The sequence below is a fragment of the Meles meles genome, chromosome 18 (genome assembly GCF_922984935.1).
Source record: "Meles meles chromosome 18, mMelMel3.1 paternal haplotype, whole genome shotgun sequence".
NCBI classification, from domain to species: Eukaryota; Metazoa; Chordata; class Mammalia; order Carnivora; family Mustelidae; genus Meles; species Meles meles.
The window spans coordinates 37,423,925-37,448,384 of NC_060083.1; the positions used below are offsets into that span (position 1 = coordinate 37,423,925).

General features: G+C 42.6%; 1 protein-coding gene across 1 annotated transcript in view; it reads left to right on the forward strand.

The window, feature by feature from the left end:
• CA10 (carbonic anhydrase 10) overlaps positions 1-24,460 on the forward strand; it is a 501,647-nt gene that overhangs the window by 214,320 nt on the left and 262,867 nt on the right. The gene's annotated exons all lie outside the window — the stretch shown is intronic.

Consider the following 24,460-nt stretch of genomic DNA (forward strand, 5'->3'; position numbering starts at 1 on the left):
CTCTTGTGGGTTAATTTCTTTTTGGCTACCTTTTACTGTTGAGTAGTTCATTGAAGGTGGGAAATACACACACACAGCAAATTGTGTTTGAAGGTGATTTAGTTATTGTGAACTCAAGAGGAATGGAAAATCATTTGTGTCCAAGAAATTGGGGTTAAAATTATGGGCAGCTTTTGTTACTGCTGGCAGCCGATTCTCCAGGGTTTGCGTTCCTGAGGCTCTGCCCTCTACTTATTCAGTCCGTTTGCCTTACTTACCATGGAGTTTGTAAGAAAGTTTTTCTCCTTCTGATATATTGGAATGTATTTTTTCCTATTACATAACTGTTGCCAGAAAACCAAACAAAAAAATAAATCCAAATTTTAATCACGGTTCTCAGAGATGTTAGTATCTTTGACTCAGGTCACAAAGTGGGTTTTAAAAGGCCTTGCCCATGATTGAGACTATCTCTCTATGTAGTGTTTGTGTGCTGTTTTGAATATGACTTGAGAAGCATTTTTCTAGAAGAGTCCTATGTAGGTCATGTAGTTTATCGCTCTGATTCCATGGAAATTAACCTACCCAAATTACCGTTTCATTTGAAGTTTTATTTTTATAAACTCTAAAGGGAACTTGCCGTGGGTTCTACACATACCTCTCTCCTTCAAGTCATGACCATGGACAGGCTCAGTGACCAGTATTCAGAAAAGGCAAGTTGCAGTTTTGACTTTTTGATCACTCTTTCCTTCTTGGAAATAATTGTATTCTGGACAAAGGTTGAAGCAGTTAAACTTTTTGATCACTCTTTCCTTCTTGGAATAATTGTATTCTGGACAAAGGGTGAAGCAGTAAAAATGCAGAATGAGGGTTGGTACCTGAGTTCCAGAAATCAGCTAAAAGATGACTAGCAGTGGGCGCCTGGGTGGCTCAGTGAGTTAAAGCCTCTGCCTTTGGCTCGGGTCATGATCCCAGGGTCCTGAGATCAAGTCGCTCATGGGGCTCTCTGCTCAGCAGGGAGCCTACTTCCCCCTCTCTCTCTGCCTGCTCTCTGCCTACTTGTGATCTCTCTGTCAAATAAATAAATAAAATCTTTTAAAAAATAAATAAAAATAAAAGATGACCAGCAAGACTGAAGCACAGAGATCAAAGAGGAGGAGGCAGGAGGTAAGGATGGAAAAGGAAGATGGGGCCAAATCTAGAGGCTGTGTTAAGGAACTGGATCTTTCCCCTGAGTTACTGCAAGTGATGGAAGCATTTTTAGATTAAGAGTACGTTGGACATGGGATGGGAAAGGTGGCAAGCTGATGCAAATAATGGACACATAAATTTCACTTTTCTATCAGCCCATCTTAGAGGAAAATATTGCTGTGAAAAAAAAAATAACGAATTCAAGACAGCTTCTCCAAAAATTTATTGGGAATGATGAGATGGGACAATTACATGGTGTTAAAAAGCACTCATCAGTTTTGGCCTGGTTTTTCTATTTGTTGTTGACAGATTTTTTTTTATATATATATTTTCAATTCAGTAAAGTGTACCTGATCCAAATCAATTTTCAAATGCATTGGAGTTTGGAATTTTGGAAACATTTACTCTCGACGATGTAAATATTTCTATCTGGCACAATTTGTGTTGTCAGCTGTTTGAAGAGCTGAGAACTGTCTGGTGGTTTCCTTTACATTAGTGAAAGGTGGAAAATAAAATAGAGATGGTAGAAGGATAAACTAACTGGTAATGAAATGTCTAAACATGATAGACAGTAGTTAAACCACATTTGCCAGCTTTTTAAAGGTGCTGTTTAATGAGTTGGAGACTTCTTTTGCAAGTGAGTATTCAAATCACTGCTGTGAATTTAGTTTTGCCTGGAAGAGATAGGTCTCAAAAGGTGTAAAGACCACCCTGTAGGACTGGGAGGTTTTGTAGAACGTGGGCAAGGTGCCACAGTGTGAAGTCTGAGGTCTGCTGGGTATCAGCATGTTAAATGTGTCCCAGTCATTATGTGTTTTATGTCACATTCTGATCCCTGAGCATGATTCCTGCTCGTGTTTCAGTGTACCTTATGCCCAAGCCCGTGAGTGGCCCCGCCGCAGCCTCTGACTTGTGTTACTGTGTTCGTTTTAATGTGTCTGACCCAGCATAGGGATCAAATCATGAATTAAAGGCTTATCTTAGCATGGGCAAGGGCTGAAATTCAACCTGATGCAAGAATACAAAGAATAATAATATATGACAATCAAAACATATTGTGTCTTGGATATAATGGAGTATATTCATTGTACTTGAATAATGGTATTTCTTTTACTTTATGGGTTGCTTCTTTTCAGTGGTAATTCTTTTTTTTTTTTTTTTAAAGATTTTATTTATTTATTTATTTGACAGTGAGAGAGCGAGATCACAAGTAAGCAGAGAGGCAGGCAGAGAGAAAGAGAGAGGGAAGCAGGCTCCCTGCCGAGCAGAGAGCAGAGAGCCCGATGTGGGACTCGATCCCAGGACCCTGAGATCATGACCTGAGCCGAAGGCAGCGGCTTAACCCACTGAGCCACCCAGGCGCCCCCTTCAGTGGTAATTCTTAAGCAATGTTTGGGTTTGTTTTGTTTTGTTTCTTTTCTTGAACAAGATTGGGTTTTGTTTTTGTTTTTGTTTTTGTTTTACCCTGTTCATATCTGACACATAGGACTCTTATGGGCAAAATTTAAAGTAACTGTTCTTTTTAAACAAAACTCACTGAAGGTTGGGTTGCGTGTGGTCACAAGAATCTCTCCTTGGAATCAGTCTCCCACCCGTGACCCCATTAAACTTGACTCCTAATAGTCTAAACAATTTTTTTTTTAATCTTGGAGTTAATTAATCTATTTTGGAGAAAGCTACTGAGCGAACCCAGGAATTAGAGTAGGCAGGTGGAGATAATTCTTCCTTCACAGTCTTAGATCATTTAAAATCCCTGTATGTGGGAAATTAGATTCTGATTCATGTGGTATTTTAAGCTCAGTTCAAGCCTGATGGACTGTTTTAAAGGTGGAGACCCTTGGTAGTCAATGGACTTGTACAGATTAGCATATTTTTTTTTTACCTTCCTTGTCTTTTTCCTCACACCAAAGTGAGTGTACCTTATGTGTTTGTGTCTTAACTTTTGTGTGCTGTTCACCCAAGTAAGCTTCCTGGTAATGTGAAAACATTGTAGAGGGTGAATATTACTGAATGGCAAACTATGAATGGCCTGGCTTAATCATTGTGGGGTATAATAATTCCTCCAGATATTTGCCTGGAGCATTCTCTGAGACAGGTGAGGTGGGTGCTGGAGGCTTTCTGGATTAAGAGGTGAGGTTAGGGGGCACCTGGGTGGCTCAGTGGGTTAAAGCCTCTGCTTTCGGCTCAGGTCATGATCCCAGGGTCCTGGGATCGAGCCCCGCATCTGGCTCTCTGTTCAGTGGGGAGCCTGCTTCCCTTTCTCTCTCTCTGGCTGCCTCTCCGCTTACCTCTGATCTCTGTCTGTCAAATAAATAAATAAAATCTTTAAAAGAAAAAAAAAGAGGTGAGGTTAGCATTCATGGAAGAGGTATAGTTTGTAGATAACCTCTCTACCAATCTGAAATATCTATAAGAAGAAAAGTATATTAAAATGGAGTCAGAAATCACTTGCTAATCCTGCCATTGTAACCAAAAATCAGTTCTGGCATCCTTCTTCGTCTTTCTGTTCTTTTAATAAAATGGATATCTCAGGAGTTAGTGACATGAGCATTGCTCATGATACATTAAATGTAAAAGGTAGCATCTAACGTCATTCACTTAATGATCCCAATTTGTTTAAAAAGTATCCATGCTATGAATTGAAAAGAGACCAGTGTTAAGAGTAATATTGTTTCTACTTTCTTAAAGCTCCTAGATTTTCTATAACAAGCCTGCATTAATTTAATAATCTGAAAAACATGTATAGATTTTTAATTCATCCCTTTGTTTTAGGCAAAAATATACTTAGAGTTGGCAAATGTGGTAGATGGACTAATGCCTTCTCCTAAAGATTGTGTATGTACGTGTATGTGTGTGTGTGTGTGTGTGTGTGTGTGTGTGTGTATATATATATATGTATATATATATCTCCTAATCCCCAGAATTTATGAATATGTTATCTTATGTGGGCAAAAAGCTATCTTAAAGATGCACTTAAATTAAACATCTTAAAATGGATAGATCATCCTCTATTATCCCGATAGACCCATTGTAATCACACGGTTCTTACAACGAACAGACAGAGGAAGAGAGTCCGAGGCAGAAAAAGAGATGTGACAGAGAAAGCAGAGGTCAGAGCGATGTGCTGCCATGAGCCAAAAGAATGTGGGCAGCTTCAAGAAGCTGGAGAGGGGTAAAGAAACAGATTCTTCCCTGGAATCTCCAGAAGGAACACAGCCCTGCTAAAACCAGATTGGAGCCCAGCACAACTGATTTTTGACCTCTGACTTCCAGAATGTAAGACGACCCTTTCAAGGAGATTGGTTGCCATCTCATGCAAGCACAGGGATGGAGCTGAGGATAGAAAACCCCAGCTGCACTCCTCCCCACCTGCCCTTTGCCAGGCTCCCTCTGGGGAGAAGTCAGAGACCAAGACAAGACTGTTGATTCAGTCTACATAAGCCAGCCTCCAGGCCGCAGGATGAGGTGAAGGTAGATTTGAAGGGGCAGTTAGAAGACATCCAACAGAAGGCTATACCCTTTATCTACATGACCATTGGCACATTTCCCATTAAATGAATATGAGGTAATAAAACTCATCATTACCTATAAAATTAGGTATAAATGTCTCAACCTGGCATTCATAGTCCTTGCAATATGGCTCCAAACCTCCCCTCCAGAGCCTTATTCCTCTTACATCTTATGCCTACCTTTGTTCCCAGTGTGAGACTGTGGTCCTTTTTTCTTAATTGACCATATCTCATCTTTCCCTGTCATCTGTGCTTTGGCCACAATGTAACCCTTCACCTTACATACCTTCTGTAACTCAGCACTCCCCATCCCTCCCTTTCTCTCATTCAGTCTCTGTGGCTCCATTGCTTTCCCTGCCACAACACTCCTCTTGATGCCTTTCATGACTGGTGAAATCCCTCTTCATTTGCCTTCTTAAGTAACTTGCTTATCTTTCATTTAGGACCTGAACCTTGACCTATAGTACATCAGTCTTACCCACGTCATTTTCCCATCTTAGATTAAGAGCTACTCCTGAGAAATGTGCTTTCATATTTTCATTTTATATCCCTGTGTTTATCTATGATGGTGCTGGTTGATTTGAACTGAACGAAGACTACCTTTGATTACCAAACAAAAGGTTTATGTGGAATTTGTAAAAAGTTGCTTTGATTCAAGGTGGGAAAAATATGAGAAAGTCCCATGTTGAAAAGTAACCTTGCGATCAACAGAATCTGTCATTAGGAACTAATTTTCGGTTATTGTACTTCTCCTGAAATGTGGTCAACATATGTTGAAAAAAATAATGACTGTGAATTGGTTGGGTGCCTACAATCTTATCACTTGTCTATTTTTAAATTTCCCCCATGAACCTGATAGCAAAATTTAGTTGACCACAATTAATCATGGCAGTGTCTACATTGCTCTGTTAAAACCTTTTATGAGTAAGGCCTTTATGTTCCTTCAAGGACTTCACGATATATTAGGGGAGAAAATATAGATATACAGACGTTAAATCACACTAGCTGATTTAAATAACTGCTTGAGATAATAGTGGAAGAGATCCTAAGGAAGTAGTGAAATGATTAAATAGCAAATCTATCATTTTGACATTAGTATTTAATGGTGGTAAGAAGTTGGGTTGGCTGAACCAGGCTTATGGAGTGCTAGAATGTTAGTTAGCATGGACAGGTAGGTGGAATGAAATACTGTTTGCAGGGGGGTCTTTAGAAGTTAGACGTTCTGGCTCCACATGTGAAAGATTGAAGAAAATGTAAGGATAGATCCATTTTGCCATCTGAGTATGTTACGGTGGTACTGGTTTTTATTGGATAAGTGATATTAAACTTTCATAGATAAGTATTCTTTCCCATTTGGAACTCATTAGCTATCTTTAAGTACGATGGGTCTTTTTATACTGAAACTCTGGTATGGAAATGATACATATAATTTTACGTGTGCTCGTGGGATAAAGTAGATCTCTAAGAGCTGATGAGGAAGTGAATGTAATTCTTACTCATTTGTATTTTGTGGTTTGATAAATTTCTTGACTTGCCGTACTGACAATATCCTTACTCAGAAGGATGCAACAAAGAATCTCTTTATTTGAATCTAATTCTAACCAACAAGGAAAAGCAGCTCAGTGATATGGAACGGATAGTAAAATTCTGGAAGAAAGTGGGTGTGTTATCTTGGAAAATACGGTAGCCAAAGTTAAAAAAAAATGCTAATAAGCTTTTTCAGACATGGATCCTAAAAGCTTCAAAAGACAGATTTTTGAAATATCATAGTTAAAGTAGATGTGATCTCTCTGCCTCATGGAAGGTAACTCTAGAGGACTGAGAAGCTCTTAAAAATGAAATTATGGTAATACAATTACAAATGATGATCTCCCCCCCCAAAAAAAGGAAGTGGTGGGAGCTAAGGCTACAGATGTGGCTGTACAGGGAGTCTTGCCAAAAATAATGTTTTTAAATGGCAGGGAAGAGATATGAGGGAAAGGGCTTTACAGCCAAGGAGAAGGACGAAAGTGGAAGGAACCTTCAAGAATTGTTGCAGGGAGAATAAGGTCCAGAATGAGTTTAGGGTGGTGGAATGAAAGCTCTTTGAAAGTTATAATTATGGGAAGCAGGAACATTAATAATATAGAACTTCTTTGGGGGGAAGGGAGGAATAGATACCCACAGATGTTCCGCTTCAGTTTTGGATTCTAGGTTTACCACTTGTCACCCAGATATGAGAAGCCTGACCTCTCTGAGCTTCCATTCCCTCCTCTGTAAAAGAGAGAACGTAATTGTACCCACCTTGCATGGTTGCGGTGGAGGGAATTCCATGAACTAACACACTTAGTAGACAGGTAATAATTTGAACTATCAGGCCAGTGGCTGGCAGAGAAGATGTGTCATGGTTGTTAGCTAGCGTCTTCTTCCCTTCAGGCTGCTGGATCAACCTGTCACTGACAGTGTGGCTTCTAAAGAATGGACATTTACTTCTCATAATTTTGGAGGCTGGGAAGTCCAATAGGGAGAAAACACAACCTAATCCCCCCCCCCCCGGAGTTTTTTCATCTGATTCCCTTTAGAATCAGTAACGTGTATGCTGGGAGGTGAAGTGAGTGACGGAATATGACTCCAGAACCATCTTGCCAGCAACCCGTATCCTAAAGCTTAAAAGTCAGTAGGCATGAAGGTAAAGCTTTCCTCTCCCGCCTATCTTTATAAAAAGCTGCACAGATTCAGACTGGGCTGGATTCATCGTAAAATCACTACATGCGGGAAAAGTAGAGGCAGTTAATGGATAATGTGATCGGCATGAGTAAATAGCACAGGGAAGACGCCAAGAGACGAATTCAACCTAATTACATAGTACATGAGGTACTCCTCCGTAAGTGAGGCCGTTGTCCTTACAATAACCTTCAGTGGGAAGAGACTACCTGGGATATTGCCGTCAGATCCCTCAGTGCAGGTGGTTAGAATAACGAATGGAAAAGAGGTTGACCAAGTGGAATGTGGAAGAAGAGGGACAAAGTGTTGATGAGAAGAATCAACAATTCTGTACGTTCTATATTCAATTCTCTTGCTCTCTCTCTCTGAAAGAACAACATTTCAAGGTATGATTACAGGTACCTTCTAATGATACCTGTCCTGTGCAGCCTCAGACACAGAGAGCCAGTGTTTGGAAGTGGCGTGAACCAGACTTTATTTCAAAATAAGAGCTCGAGCCCTGTGAAAGGTGAATGACCTACATGGGTTCCACTGAGAACCCCGGCACAAAAAGAGTTCCCGCAGGCACTGAAGTCTACCTCCTACTCTAGAATAGCTCAAGCATTAGAGGAGAGCCTTGACCTGGCCTGGAATGCCCCTTCCAATCTGGAAACTATACAAACAATGCTTAGATGGGCACACAGAATAATGTTTGAGGCTAGTGGATTTAACTCCCAAAATGTGCATTTAACTCCCAAAGGAGAACTCCCTTTAAAGGCCCTAGCACTGGTTTGGAAGAAACCTGCCTTCTCCTCTTTCTCATCCTCTATCCAAATGACTCCTCAAAGTGCTGGATACTGGACTCTTTCTCCTTTATGATATTTTGCTCTGAGTCACTAGAATGGAAGATCCAGGGCAAAATGAATATTACAAGAAAGGACTTTGATTAAAGATAAAGAAGGCCAGGGTAACAGTGTTTATACTCAGAGCAGCGTGTTTTGCAGGTAGTGGAAGGTTTCAGTGCCTTGTGATGAAAGATGAGCAAATTGTCAGGGACTGAGGCTGTATCCTAAGTTGGGCATGGGCTTAGAGCAGAGGCATTCTGTGGTTTGGCGTCAGGCTCTCATGCACTGTTGCCTAGCTTAGAGCCGGCCTCAGGATTACTGCTCACCCTCTCAGAAGTTGCTTGTAATGTGCCCCTCCTGACATCGCCCAGAACACCAATGCAGTCATTAGGCAAACCTTTGAAGGAAACACCTGGATGTTGGCTTTAGTATTTTATAAATAGATTTAGTTCTGTGTCTTTCTTTATTTCTCTGGTGAGTATTAGAAAAGACTTTGCTTTCCCCTCCTGCTTCTTGGTTTCTATCTCTCTTTCTCTCTCTCTCTCCCTTCTCCACCTCTGCATTTACCTTCCTCTTCTCAGTCACTCTGGCTCTCCTACTCTTTTCTCCCCTCCCCCATCTCCTTTCTCCCATTCACCTTGCCCCATTCCTCTGTCCCCCCTTTCCTCTCCTCCCTCCTTCCCCTTGGTCCTGGGTTCATGTGACCGAGGAACCCATGCCATTTCTCTCCTGTATCGGGGTGGAATAGATACTCCCCTTTCACATATTTTATGTATTTTTTATTAAAGTATTTTTTTCTTTCTTCTTCTTTTTTTAAGAATTTATTTATTTATTTGAGAAAGAGAGAGAGCACGAGAGGGAGGAGAGTCAGAGGGAGAAGCAGACTCCCTACTGAGCAGGGAGCACGATGGGGGACTCCATCCTGGGACTCCAGGATCATGACCTGAGCTGAAGGAAGTCATCCAACCAATTGAGCTACGCAGGTGCCCCCTTTCACACATTTTAGAAGCACTGACAATTTTAGGATTTTGGTGGCAACACTTAAATAAAAGAAAATTCAAGTTATCTGAGGACTGCGCACAATTTTTATGAGAGAGTAGGAGGGGAATTGACTCAAGAAACCTAATGAATTTAGAGGCAGATGAATTCCTCCAGGGATTTCATGGGTGTTAAGGGTCAATCACATGGTATCACCTAAGTTGTCTGGTTGCTTGATTCCACAGATGAAACCAACAGGCATTTTACAAATTAACTGCCCTTTCAAATAGGTGACAAAATGTCTTATTCACCTACACTGCTTGTCGTTCAGCTCTTTTGCCATCCATCTAAAAATGAGGGAGAAGAGCAGGAGGAAAGGGAAAAAGACAACCCAATTTTTACAGACTTCTCCCAGCTTGTGTTATCTCGCAGGCATTCCAGAACAAGTGTCTTCGTCACAGTCAAGAAGATCAAACCGGCAGAACACCTGGACGACACAGAAACAGTCATATACCCAAGCGTTCTGAATTTTGATGTTAAAAATCTGATATTGGTTGTGCATTCTCTCCAGGAAGGCTCTGTACTTGGCCAGTCTGCTCCTTGTAAGTCTGACCATTTGGCTGCATAGACCAGCCAAGCTCTCCCTGCCTGAACTTCAGAGACTTTGAGCCCAGCTCAAGGGACATTGTTGCCTAAAAACCAGGTATCTTTGGTCTGAAAATAAAAATTAATAATAATGTCCCCATCATTTCAGGGGGGAAAAATGAAGTAGATTCTGTGTGAAGGACTTAAGAAAATACAAATACAAATTTTCTTCTATTTCTGCCTTTCTGAAACGAAAGAACTACATTAAGACTGGAAAACTAGAATGAAAGGTATGATTTGGGGAGTCTATGCATCATAAAAAATTGAACATCTGAGCAACTATCAGACTTGTAATTGTTTCATGAAAATTTGTTTTTTTAAAGATTATTTATTTATTTGAGAGAGAGAGAGAGTACGTGAGTAGGGAGAGGGGCAGATGGAGAGAGTCTTCAAGCAGACTCTGTGCCGAGTGTGGAGGCTGACATGGGGCTCAGCCCCAGGAGCCTGAGATCATAACCTTAGCTGAAATCAACAGTCAGATGCTTAACCAACTGAGCTACCCAGTTGCCCCAATTTTCCTTACGAAAATTTAATGTCATATAGAAGCAACATTATTATGTCTCATGAAGGAGTAAGAATAATTAAAATAATCCTTTTCTTTCCAATATCTCAAATTTTATCATTTTCGAAGGTAGACATTCTAATCCCTGTTCTGTACTATGTGAGGGCCAAGATCTAAGCCCTATGGAAATTAAGAGTAGTCAGTTTATTTTTCCATTTCCCCCACCTCTCCACCCCATGTTGTAGTTACGTAGGATGAGTAAGTGTAGAGATCTGTTGTAGACCGTAATGACCGTCATTAATAATGCCATATTGAGGGGCACCTGGGTGGCTCAGTGGGTTAAAGCCCCTGCATTCAGCTCAGGTCATGATCCCAGGGACGTGGGATCAAGCCCCTCATCGGTCTCTCTGCTCAGCGGGGAGCCTGCTTCCCCCTACCCTGACTCTGCCTGCCTCTCTGCCTACTTGTGATCTCTGTCTGTCAAATAAATAAATAAAATCTTTAAATAATAATAATAATAATAATGCCATATTGAATCCTGGAAATGCACAAAGACAGTAGACTTCAGTTGCTCTCACCAATAACAAGACAGTGCTGAGTAGAAGGATATGTTAGTGTAACTGTAATAGTCATTTAGCAATGCATGTGTGTATAAAATCCTCATGTTACACATCTTAAATGTATACAGTTTTTATTAAAATGGTAAATAAAAAATGTTAAGAGATTAGCTAGTTCAGCCCAGCATCTGTTTTTTTTCATACAATAAACCTAGTGTCTATTCCATAGGACATTTGGCTAACGTTTGCGTTGCCTACTTCGTGTTCTGAACAGATTCTTTCCCATGTTTACTGAGCTCTTCAGCAGATGTGACATACTATAATATTAGTCTTTTCTGACCCTTAGCCCTGAAACCCACATGCTCTGACCATATCTACAAAACATGTTTACATAGGATATCATATGACGAAGGAGCATGATCTCATTTTTACCAAGAATGAAAATATATACCCCCACACACTTTGGTGTGTCGGACTCAATGGAAACCTGTCAATGGAAACTCGCAGCATCTCACCTCCTGAAAATAATCTCTCCCACCTTCATATCACAAATAGGCCTCCCATCCAATTCTGTGGAGCAGAGACTTTTCCTAATTTGCATTTTCCCCTGAAATATTCAGAATATATATACATAGAGAGAGAGAGAAAGCTTTTTTCTTTCTTTTTTTTTTTTTTTCAACCAAGTAGCTGTTTTCACTGATTTCTCACTAGGAACAACATGCATGGCTTGTGCTGGGATAGAAGGGATTATGCAGTCCATATACTATGTTACTCTTTAGTGCTCGTGTGCTAGGTAAGCTTAAATATAGAAATCAGCTCAGTGCTTGAAGACTCCCAAATTACTTATTTTGAGCTTGAGAGACTCTGGTAGAATAAGATTTGGGCAAAATTATCGCTTCAAATTAAGTGTTGGATCACCCCTTCAGAGTCTGATGCGTCCCTGAGCCCAAGTTTTTAGAGCCTGAGATGCAGCTTCTTGAACCAATGAATTGCTGAGGAAGTGTTCTCAAGTGAGGGAAACAGAGCAGGGAGGAAGTTCAGCGAAGATGGGAGTCCAGCTGGAGCCCGATCCCACAGGGAGCTCTTGAGCGTGAATGGCACCACGGTCCTAGAAGACTTCCCCTTCCCCCCAGGGGCTAGGGAGGCAGCTAACAGGGGCATAACCTCCCTGGCGCTCCCAGGCAAGGCGCTCTTGTGCACTGTTGCCCTGGAGAATCTTGCTTCCACGGGCTTTCCAGAGCCCATACGAACATCTCTTCCTGCCTCTGCATTCAGTGACATCAAGTTGGCAAGTTGAAATTCCCATGGTAGGTGAGTTTATATCGAAGAAATCTGCCAGTGCTACACAACAGGGCCTTCCCCCGACTCCCCCCCACCCTGCCGAGAGCTGGTCGATAAATATTTACCAGGGCACCACAGTTCTTTTTTTTTTTTTTTTTTAAATATTTTATTTATTTGACAGAGAGAGAGGTCACAAGTAGGCAGAGAGACAGGCAGAGAGAGAGGGAGAAACAGGCTCCCCGCTTGAGCAGAGAGCCCGACGCGGGGCTCGATCCCAGGACCCTGAGATCATGACCTGAGCCGAAGGCAGAGGCTTAAACCACTGAGCCACCCAGGCGCCCCAGGGCACCACAGTTCTTACAGACCAAGGGCAGTTCCCAGGAGGAGGGTAAGTTGATTGCAGCCAACACTCAGAGAAGCTGAGACACCTGCCCATTCTCCCAGAAAAGGGGGTAAGTGGATCATAACAGCATTTATCATAGCTAGTACTGGAAGTTTTAGATTTGCTACACATATTCATCCTGGAAATGATTCCAATGACTGTTTTGACCTCCTTAACTACCAGTCCACTTGGGCTGCCCTGTACTCTACCCTCCCCAAGCCCAGCTGCCCCCTGGGGAGGAGGTGGGAGGAATAGAAATAAGTAGAGGGAATTCTGACTTTCCTTACCTTCATTCTGATTCCTCTTTTAATATGTCATCTTTACTTGGTTGCCTTCCACAAGCCTACATTCCTCAAGCCTACATTCCTCCTAATCATCTCTTTGCAGACTAAGGTTGCCACACGGGGAGAGTTTTACCCAGTGCCCTGGCAATCACAAAGCAATGTCACCAAGAACTTTTCCAGTTTAAGCTGCGACGGCCCCAGAACTAGGGATGTCCTGGGCTATTTCACAACCCCAGTTCCCCAACCCCACCCTCCCAGCTTCTTGTCAGTGATAGTATGTTTCCAGCGGACTAGCAGGCAATACTGTAAACACATGTAATAAACACATTGGCAGGTGCAAAGGGAAGAAATGGGGAGGAGCTTCTGGGCTTTTCCAAGTGATCCTTATTCAACACATTGTCTTATGATGATGATTTTACAGTTTCTGAATATAAAAGGTATGATTTAAAAAAAAATCTGAATATGAGTGAGGAAATAGCTCTGTGCCAGGAAGTTTTGAGTCCACGCTGTTAAATCAATTCAAAGTATTACTAGCATTTTTCTCAAGAGTGTAATATACAACAACTGCCAAGCTTTCCTTTTGCGATTACAGAAAGGACAGATACTGGAGTGAGCCATATTTCAGCACTGCAGGGATATAAAAAATGAACTGCTAAAAACGGCCCAGGAGGAATGAATAGCAATAAGACATCAATGTCATCTGTATACTGATTTGTGATGAATTTCCAAAAGGCTTAATGGTATGATGCTGTGATATATAGGGACTTCCTGAAAGTTAATAACTGTAAGTTACCCACTTGGAAGAATGTAATGGAGGAAAGCAAGTGATCACAGATAATATATAAATAAGTAACTTCACTAATAGAGTCAAACTGTTCTGTGTGTTCTGGATTGCGACACTCTGTGATTAGAAATATAAAATTCAAAGGATTGTGAAGACAGGAGAAGGTCAAATGTTACACAAACACCCGTAATCATTTGCCTTTCAAAGACGGGCGCCCATATAGGGAAGAGAAAAGTGTATACCTTGATCACCTTTCACAGGTGAATTAACCTTAGCCAGAGTCCTTTGATTCAAGTGGAAGCAAATTCAAGTGGGAGCAACAAAATCATGCATCTTTGCAGCCTGTTTCTTTGGACGAACTTGTTCTTGATAATTACCATGTGGTCTGGCGTTTCCTCTTGGGGTTGTGTGCTTAAAGCACCAACATCTATGAGGTATAGGGTCTCAAGGGTAGCCCCTTTCAACTTGCAGCCTGGGCTCATTTGGTCCACTTCTTTTCGTGGCGATGGCTGACAAATTCTGGTTAGCAGTAAAGTGTATGGCACAAAGTTGACACTCGATAAATGTTTATTGAATGAAATGATAAATAGTTAAGTGAAAAACAAAACAAAAACAAAAACGCCCCAGATCCTGGAATTACAAATAAATGGGAAGAGAGACAGGACGTAGATTTATTGAGTACCTACCACATCCATTTATACATACATATTTTATCTCATTTAATTCCCCAAACAACCTGAGATGGTCAGTTTTGTAGACCAGGAAGCTGAGATGTACGGTTGTTAAATAATTTACCCAGAGTGACAAGGGAGACCAAAAAAAAAGAGCTGAGTTTCAACCTTAGCTTGTCTGTCTGAACCACTGTGTCCCTTTCCAGAATGTTGCAGCAAAGCTGAAGACAAGGGAAACATATTCCATTTTAGCATGGATTCAGGAAGAAGAGGGTCTGGGATCACAAGAGCCCTGACCTTCAGCCAATTTGCTTCTCTTTGCCATCATTTACGAGAATGAGGGAAGGGTGTTGCCTATGCTGGGTTCCTGCCATGTTCTGCCTGTTAATTACCTCTCTGCAGCCTGTTTGTTTTGGCTCTAGCATCGTACATATTTTATCCTTCGAGGTGATGCTGTAGGTCTGCTTTGTTATCTGGCTGCTACTCTCCTCCCTGGCAAGGTGGCAGAGCACGTCCTGAATGTCATTTCTAAATGGGTAGTTAATTTTCCTACATCCTTCATCAAAAAAAGTGCCATATAAAATGCCCCAGATAGTTATTGTCATCGCCACACCAGATCGGGCAGCTATTGAGTCAGGAAAAAGACACAGTTTCCATTTCTAGGACACAGACACGCGTGTTTTCTCTCCACGTAGAAAGTGGCAGCGTTTTCTCTGTGTCCTCCGTCTGCTCTGCTCTGTCTCTCTTGCTTTGCGCTGAGGACATGCCGTGGTGTCTCTGCATGCAGGGCATTCCCCAAAAGAGCATGAATTGCACGGTGGAAATCCCAGTGGGTGCATTTCCATGTTCTGCAGGGCTCATAGGAGATCAAGAGAAACTTTTAAAGTCATGAGCCTCAAAGGACTGGCCAGTGTAAATGGCCTGTCCCTGTTTCTCCTGGGCACTCATCCTTTAAGTCATTTCATATGATGTGCATAATTTAACAGGGGCGAAGCTGGCACATCCCTGCCATTCATTTCTCGGCCTGCCCTTAGTTCTCTGTGGATAATGGTTAGAAATTTTAGGTTTGTTCTTCTCCACATCCACTGTTAAGACTGAAAGGAATTCAGAGGTGACCCTCAGTTCTCAAGTCATCTCGGGAATAGGACAGTCAAAGCAAAGATACAAGATTACAGTGGTTTTTGGCTCATGTTCCCCCCACAAGTCCATCGCTGGGATCTTAACCCAGCCTCCCAGGTTCACCCTTCTGTGTGGTCCCAGGTGCCTCGTGCTTCCTGGGAGGCATGCTTGTGCAGATGGGGGTCACTCCTCCCCTGTGACCCTCCACTGCCCCTGCCCCCGTACTCTGCATGGCTCTTGCGGGCACTGCTGAAATATGAATGATCACTTCAATCCTGACAATGACATTTCTCCAAAGCATCTGAAGATCTTTATCCCAAGCCCAACTGCTCTGACCTTGAAGGGACTTCAACTTTCTTTCGAGTCCCTAGGAGATCGCATGGCTTTTCCAATTCCGTAGGAGCCTCTGACAAAAAGTTTATACCAAGACCCTAGGGACTTGCCTGGAAGCCCTTTGAGTGACCACGCCTGGTGGGAATCAGATGTGAAGCACTCAGTCACCAACAGAAGGATACCTCATGTCAAACACACGTCTTTATACTCCCTTCTACCTCTAAGTAATTCACCCAGCCTTCCGTCCACAACGACCCACAGCTGGTTTCTTTCTCCTTTTTCTTAAGACTGTCATTGTCCATTCCAAAATCCTCCTTGCCAGTTTCCTGAGAATGCTCTGAAACCCTTATGTAAATTGTCTCTCAGAGGCTAGAATCAATACCCTTGCTAAGCTAGAAGAATATGCAAATTAAGCTAAGCTAGTACTTAACTCCTGCTCAGGGCATTCCTCCCAGAATCTTGCCAATTGGGAGGGAGCCTTTATGAATGGCTGCCCTTTATTCTGCCCCTTAGTTTCCACCTGCCCCCTGCTATGAAGAGTGAGCAAAGCCACTGGGCTGAGCTTTCCTTCCTGTAACTGAAGGATATTCATTCCCTGCACAGACCGGTCAGCTACCAGTGCCCCGTGAATTGTTTTTAATGCTATTAATGTGCGTGCAGCATTATTAGAAAGCACTTTGAGTTTTAGATAGATATTTTATTCTTTTGTTACCAAGGCTTTTCAGAAGATAAAATATACATTATACTGCATGGAGTATAGGGAAGTTCAATAAAATATGATAATGTTACTCCACACGCTGTTCTCTTGGGTATGATATCAGGAAAATATTTTCCCCTGACAAGCCTCTTCTAATGGATGAAAATATTCCCTCTCATTGCACATACCGTGCAAGGTTTGAGGCTTATTATTGGAGTCAGGTAATCTGCCTCTGAAATACTGGTATTTGAAAAGCAAATTTAAGGCTTAGGACGTTTTGCTTTATGATCATTGACACTGATGTTAGTAAACTCTTTCTCTAGCAATGAAGAAGAGAAATGGCAGGCAAGTTGGGTTGCTGTTTCCTTTTTTTTTTCCCCCAGTTGCCGTTTGCTTTTTACTGACTGCACCATATGGAGCACAGTAAGTAAACTATGAGGGTGTCAGGATGCAGAGAAAAAAGGAATGCACTTGGACTCTAACAGCCCTGAAGCAAGTTACTTTATCCCCTTGAGCCTGTTTTCCTGGTCTATACAGTAGAGTTACTATTAAAGAATTGCGGTGAGAATCACAGATTATCGGAATGCTCCCATCCTTGTGCCCAGCACATAGCATTTCTGCAATTTAATTTTAATTTAACAGAGAAATAGCTGACTTGGGAATTATGTCATCATAGTAATGATACCCATGTAATAATATGTACCCAAGTAATAATACACTTGTGATTCAAAGTCAATTTTATTTATGCCATCAGTATTTGTGTACTTTCTGAGTTATAGAAAGAGGTGAAGGTAGTACATATAACATAGTAAAACATAATAGATGATAAGCTTTGAACAATGTATCTTTTTCCTTCTTCCCTAGATTCTCCAGCTGGGGCTCTGTAGATTAGGCTGACAAAAGACAGATTAACAAGAGAGAAACAAATGGAAGTTGATGAACATGTGTGTGGTGCCTATTAATAAATGGCAATAATACGGGGACAGAGATGACTAACTCAAAGGGGTGGTTCAAACTGGGGATCCCTATAACTAACTTAGTAGGGGAAAGGGAGGGGGAGCGAGGGCACTGATGGAAAAACAAATGACTTTCTGGAAAGATAAATGCATTCTTAAGAGAGGGGATGGGAGATGGGATAGTTTGTGACTTGACGTCTGTCTGAGGGTGGTGCTGTCCCAGAAGAGAAATTAGAGTGACTTCAGGGGAAGGCTTTATGACAACTGAGTTCTTTGGAGAGGCCCTGCTTTTAGGAAGATAAAGGACATCAGGGACTGAGATGAGCTCAGCTCAAAGTAATTCTTATGCCAAATGGGCATATTTTAGGGTGGTGTGTCCTGGTCCCCATCAGGGATAGCTGTACTTCTTAGTCTTCGTGGAGTACAGTCATCATGTGTTTTATAATCTGGCTTATATTTAACCATGTCTAATGGCCTATTTTTCTTATTCCTGAAGCCACGTAGGGCTTGGCTCATAGTAGGTGCCCAATAAACACGCACTGAAATTGTTGGTAGCTGCTTGCTAAATGTTTATTGTAATTAATCTGAGCTCAGATGACCAAAGTAGGTTAGAAAAGATAGGCAGAGGGGCACCTGGGTGGCTCAGTGGTTTAAGCCTCTGACTTTAGCCCAGGTCATGATCTCAGGGTCCTGGGATCGAGTCCTGCATCGGAGGAAGCATCCCTGCTTCCTCCTCTCTCTCTGCCTGCCTCTCTGCCTACTTGTGATCTCTCTCTCTCTGTCAAACAAATAAACAAAATCTTTAAAAAAGAAAGAAAGAAAGAAAAGAAAAGATAGGCAGAAATGTGGATGTTATCATTGTAATTCCCAGGGTGACCCCCAGGAAAGGACAAGTAGGTAATTCAGATTTTTACTGATTGAACAAACTAATCTCCCCCACAGCAAATGATTTGGGCTTAAGTATAGATCAGCCAGACTTGTGCTTGGGTTTCTAGACTCCTCTTAGTAGCTCTTTACTGTTTTGTCCCAGTCCTTCCAGCTTCTTCTGGATTGTTCTTCTGTGTCCCTCCAGCCAACAGTCTCAACTCACTCTCCCGTCTGTGCATAATGGGCCAAATAGACACCGTACTGTGTCCCAGTACACAAGGGTCCACCTACCCTATCAACCAACAGGTATCTCAATGCCAGGCAGAATGAACCACCTCCTCTACAATGTGCTTGCTGGGTATGTGACTGTCCCAGGGTCAGTTCATTTGCCAGTAAGCAAAAGACAAGTCTGCTCTCAACTCTATGAGCCGAATATTGGAGGAAACACCGGAGACTTAAGCAATTATAATTCATTAAATTTGGTTATGCAAATAATATCCTTGATCATTGTCTGACTTAACCTTCACACCAACTTCGTGGCATAGTCAGGGCAGGGTATTAGCAAGCCGTTGCCACAATAACGCTATTGAATAGCATCATCTAACAAATAACGACAAAATCTCGTAAGCATGTATTTCTTACACAAGGGCCACAGTCAGGTCTTATTCAAGTCAAGGTCAGCCAGGCTTTGTGGCCCAGGCTGCAGGGGCAGGAACTACCTGGAGCATGACCTTTTAGTTGAGATCAGAAGTTCTCAGAGCGGGGAGTGGAAGCACACAGTACCACATAAGTGTTAGGGGCAGAACTGGGCTGTTGTCATTTCTACTCAACATTCCCCAGGCTCAGTCGCATAGCCACAGTCGCTCCACTATCCAGATTGGCCTGTATTTGAGACAATTTTACATGAAACAATCCACAGTGAACAAAAGTGATAAACTGATAAAGTGATAACTTACAGACCAAAATGTGTCCCCTCCTCCCCTCCACCAGTGACAAACACCTTTAAGATTCATTTTGCCTTACAAAACTCAAATTTGTGAACAATCTAGGGAAGTATCTACCCTTTAAATTGCCACTGGCATTTTGTAAAGGACATTGTGTCATTGGGTCTTCCTGACGGAAGCCCTCAGTAAGAAATTCCTTTAACACTAAGCCTTAGGAAAAGCCTTGCTCCCTCCACACAACTGACGTGCTTTTTCCCTCCAGGAGAACTGTGTTGTTCACTTCCTTTTAAGTAGAAAGAACTTCAGAGCCAAATTTTCACCTGTAATAAAATTAGTGGTGATTTATAACTGCTGAATTACTCTCTGGGTCCTGCCATTCTATTCTGTCTTTAACCTGCTTTGATAGTTTTGTTATCTATAATTTTTCCCCCCATAAGCCATAGGAAGTCTTTTGTGGCATGATGCAAGATAGAAAGAAGAACAAAACAAATAATTAAATAAATCAGAGGTACCTAATTAAGAAGAGGGAAACCAGCTGGTCTGTTTCTCTGCTTTCTCATTTTATTAATTACCATTGGTCAAAAAGATATTTTGTTTATAATCAAAATTAAACTAAATCTTCGGAGATTAGGTTTTCTAAAAGAGCTTAAGGGTAGGATCAGAGGGGATTCTATGCATTGTCTCTAAGCCTCCCCCTCTGACACCATCCCCTCCCTAAGCCTCTCTTCTCCCCACCCTCCAGCCCAAATCCACACAAGGACAGGAGCTTCCCCTTTTGCTGTTCATTCCTGTTGCCCTGCTTCCAGTGGAGAGGTCTGGTTCAAATAGCTCAGTCCCCAGGATTTGAAACTAAAGGACAACAGACAGAAGTAGGAGCAGATAGGTTAAGCAAAACAGCACTGGGCCACATTTTATGACATATCTACAATTTCAAACCTTGAAGCAGAAAATATTCTCAATTGTAGACAAAAGGGGAAGAAGTTACAGTAATCTAGGAACATCCCATGCCCTGAAAAGAGAGGAGGGGGACTGTGACTTGGCCTCTGGCTGTTGAGGAGCGGGGGCGGGGGGTGGGGGGTCTTTCTCAACATTCTCGTTCCCTTCTGAGGTTGACGTCAGTGAGAGGAGCACATTGCACGAGAGTGAATTGTACAAATCTCAGAGGTGTTAGATGCTCTCCTAAGAGAAGGTGATGCTTTTCCTGAGAAACCAAACTATAAAAAGCTGAGCCCCAAGTTGACAATTAAAGAAACAGCTTATCAAAAGAACATCTGTAGAAGATTCCCCGAAATGGGCTCTTTGTCCTTTCAATGATGATTGGAGATTGGCAGGTACAGTCGCATCCTGAAGCTGTCATTTTGCTCATCAAAAGGGGGTTGCTTTTCATGGCTAATATTGTCTGTGTTTCTCCACTATCTTCCTGTGTCTCAAAATGATTCAGTCAAAAGAGCAGAGGACACCCCGTCCCCCTCTTTCACGCTGATAGTGTTTGCCTCTGAATTCCACCTTCCTTGTATGACTTTCATTTCCTGAAATCATGATAGGCAGCTCCACCATCAGTCTGTAGATAAATAGTGAATAATTTTGCGGGCCTGACCTCCAGTTCGGGAGAAATCTGAGCTCCCCTTCACTATAATTTTGCAGAAATAGAGATGGCCTCCAGTCTCATTCGGTACGGCTTTAACTGGGAAAATGTTTTTTTATCTTTAACAAAGGCCAGGAAAGAGTGTCTGGGAAAACCCTCCACCTTCTGTCTCACCTGTCACAAGGAAATGGTGCCACATTTATTCCGACCAGGGAAAGGAGAAACACGGCTGCTCAGAGACGTTGTGCATGCTCACGCGTGCATTCCTTTGAGTTACCGTCTCCCCCCGAAATAGAAGGGCAGCTGTATCTCTGGCTTTTGCTGAGAACCAGATGAAGTCAAGTCGAGATGTCCTTGCATCGGTCTCAGATGGGCTTAATCGGAGTTCGATTCTCTCTGCATTTGGACATATGTCACAGCACATAGTTTTCCCCGTGATTCAGTGAAGTCAGCACCAAACACCTCACTGGGATAGGAGCGGCAGTGCTGAGGGTTTTAATCCAGGGGATGCGACAGGAGTCATTGGGGAAGATACAGCCTCCTTCCTTAACCGAATTGGCTTTTTATTTTGTAACTAAATTTGTATTTCCCCAGCAGTCTGGAAGGAAGGTGGCCCATACCCTCCACTATTTCTATTGGCCGCCTCCCATTTTATTCTGGTGTAGAGCGAGCTAATACAAAAAGCGTCTAAAGTGGAAGGCAAGAGTAGGAAGATACGGAGTTGAACGCTCTCAGAGGAAAACTCAGCTCCTTAACAAAATCTAATCTAGCAGGCGGGAGCTGTCAACATGATAAATATTCTAGTCTTTAATATCAGTTTACATACCAGGGCAAAAGAAACAGAGAAATTATTCACACACTCAAAATCTGTTAAAATGATGTTGTTTGACTTCAAGTGACAGAGGCCCAAGGAAATTCAAAGTTAAGAAGGAAGGCTCTCGGGCTGAGCTGGATTCTGGACCCTCCAGGGGCCTCCCGACGTGTCCATGCCACCAAAGTAATTCCACGGCCATGCATGAGCTGGTGCAGGTTCCCCATGTGTGAGAACGAGTTCTTCCAATGAATCCCCGTGCGTTCGCTAAGCATAAGTCTCCTCTGGCAGCAGGTGCCTGCCGAAGCAAGGGCAGAGCTGCAGATGGGACTGGATCTCAAAGTTATAGGTGGGAAGTTTCTTTGTGGTAGTGTTTGGGGGGCAGAGGGCACTGGCTGGGAATCTTGCAGAACTAGTTCCTGGTGCCAGCTCTGCCATCTGACTCATTCATTTACCAGCTACTCACTGAACATCTGCTGTGTACCAGGTACTATTCCAAAGTCTGGCGTCTGGCTGCAAAACAGACAGATGAGGTCCCAGCACTGGTGGAACTTACATTTTAAGGAAAGTACTACAGGTCAGGTTTGCCAGGAGAAGACTTGGAGATGAGCATTGGTGGGTAGGAAGTGGACTGAAGACGGCTCTCAGGCTCGACTCCCATGGGGGAAGGGAATGAAGGGAAACCAAACAGAAGAAGTTGGGTCGCAATGTAGGTGACCCCCATGGCGAGCTCTGAAGCTAGAATGGTCCTACAGAATGATCCCCCAGGGGAATGTGGGGACCCTCACCTTTAGACCAGTACACGGGCAGTCTAGGAAGGGGGCTTGAGCTTGGGCAGGAGGCTCTCACCCTCTAAAATCAATTCTGGGGGAGAGCTTGTAATAGGACTCCCAGCTGTAGACTCAGAGCAGTTGGGGTGGGGGTGGGGGGGTTAAGTCCTGGAGCCTTCAATGGGGATCTGGTCAGCAACAGTGTATGTGTGCGTGTATGTATACATGCATTATAGATACACATATTTAATATACGTACTAGAGAGAGAAGTTAGAGTTAGAGAGGAACGAGGATCAAAGTAGATGCTGTTTTTTTTATTTCAGGCAGGATATATATTAGGATATAATCGTATGCTAATGGGAATAATCCAATTCACTGGTAATGCTAAGGAAAGGAAAGACAAGTTTCCTGTAGGCGTCAAGTACCTCCTTTAGGCAAGAGAAGGTGGGATCCAGTGCCAAAAGGAGGTGCTGGCCACAGGTGGACAAAAGGGCAGCTCCCTCCCGTAACTGAAGAGGTGAAGAGAATCTGGATGCAGATGGGGCTGGGGACGTTGGTTTGGTTATGGGAAGGTAAAGTACCTCCATGTCTGATTGTTTTGTGTTATCGGTCAAGTAATCAAGGTCATCAACTGAGAGCAAAGAATGGGAATGGGAAATTTGAGGAGGGTGGGGAGGAGGTATCAAATAGAGGGTCATAAATGGACCAAAGCATTGCTAGGGAGTACTAAGGACATACTTGAGAGTTATGGTTACACATGAAAATATAGTTATATGTTTTTATCCAAACTCATTCTATAGTTGGGGACAGGAACAAGATAGACGGAGAGCTAGTTCCCAGCCGGCTATTGGGTAATGGCAGGTGACGGTGATAAAGGTGTTGAGTTGTAGGGAAGGGGCTGATCATGGTGATGGACCATGGATTCTAAGCAGGGAGGAAGGGAAGCAAGGGAGTGAAGAAATGCTGCTTACTAGCTTGATTAATTCTTACAAGTTGGTGAGGTCAAGAGGAATGATCCCCACCTGAGATGCAATGTGAACTATTTGCCCAACTGCTTCTAACTCCATGCCTAACCTTCATCTTCCAGTTATACAGCTCTCTCCATGCCACATGGGTAGGCCAACTGCCAATTCTGGGACACTGATGAATAACCCTTTGGATTTCCAACCTTGGGGCAAATCATCAACCACTTCCTTGCCTTAATGAAGAAAATACAGAAAATGTGCTTGCATCTTTCTCTGTTGAGATTCTTGTGTGCTTCATAATCATCTATCATGCTGAACATCCGAACAAACAAAGCAGCTGCCTTAAGAAGGTTGGCAACATGTAAATATGACTTTTTGATGTTTTTTTACATCTCTGGGGCAATATAATGAGTAAACCAAGGTTCAGAGTTTATTCAGTAATTCATCCAAGAGTATTCAACTAATCAGCTCTGAATAAGCAGAGGACCCTGAAATCCACGTGGGTTGTAATACGTTCACTACCCCTTATGGTCATAAGCAGTGGAAGGAACCTAGGAGGGAGACCTCTTTGCTAAGCCTGTAAATGGGAGAGGCCAAGAGAAGTTGGGGATGGAGTCCTGATGGGATTGACTCTCTCAGGCACACAATTAGTAAATAAGGACACTAGGATAGAACTCACTTCATGCATGTGTTAGAGAATTACAGAAGTGCATTTTTATTGGAGAGTTTTGGGGCTGTTTGTCACTTTGAACATTTATCTCATTTTTTTTTTCCTATCCCCTGGTTAGAAATCTCTAGAAAATGTAGAAGGAGCTCTGGGGCTGCTTTGTGAACAGGGGATGGATGAACCTGAGACCCTTCTCGTGCTGTTGTGAGCAATTGACTGTCTTTAGCCAGGAAGCCGTGAGGGTGGGAGCTAGGACATGGGGAGCAGGGCCAGAAGAGAAGAAAGATGGCAAAGACAGGGTTTGGACAGATGAGCCAGTTTAGGAACAAGAAACATCTCCTCTGATATTCCTAGGAATAGTCAGCCTCATTCCTCCAAATGGTCAAAGGAGAACAGAAGAAACCACTGAGCTGCTCCACATGATCTTTAAGTTTGTAACGAAAGCCTTTTTATGACTA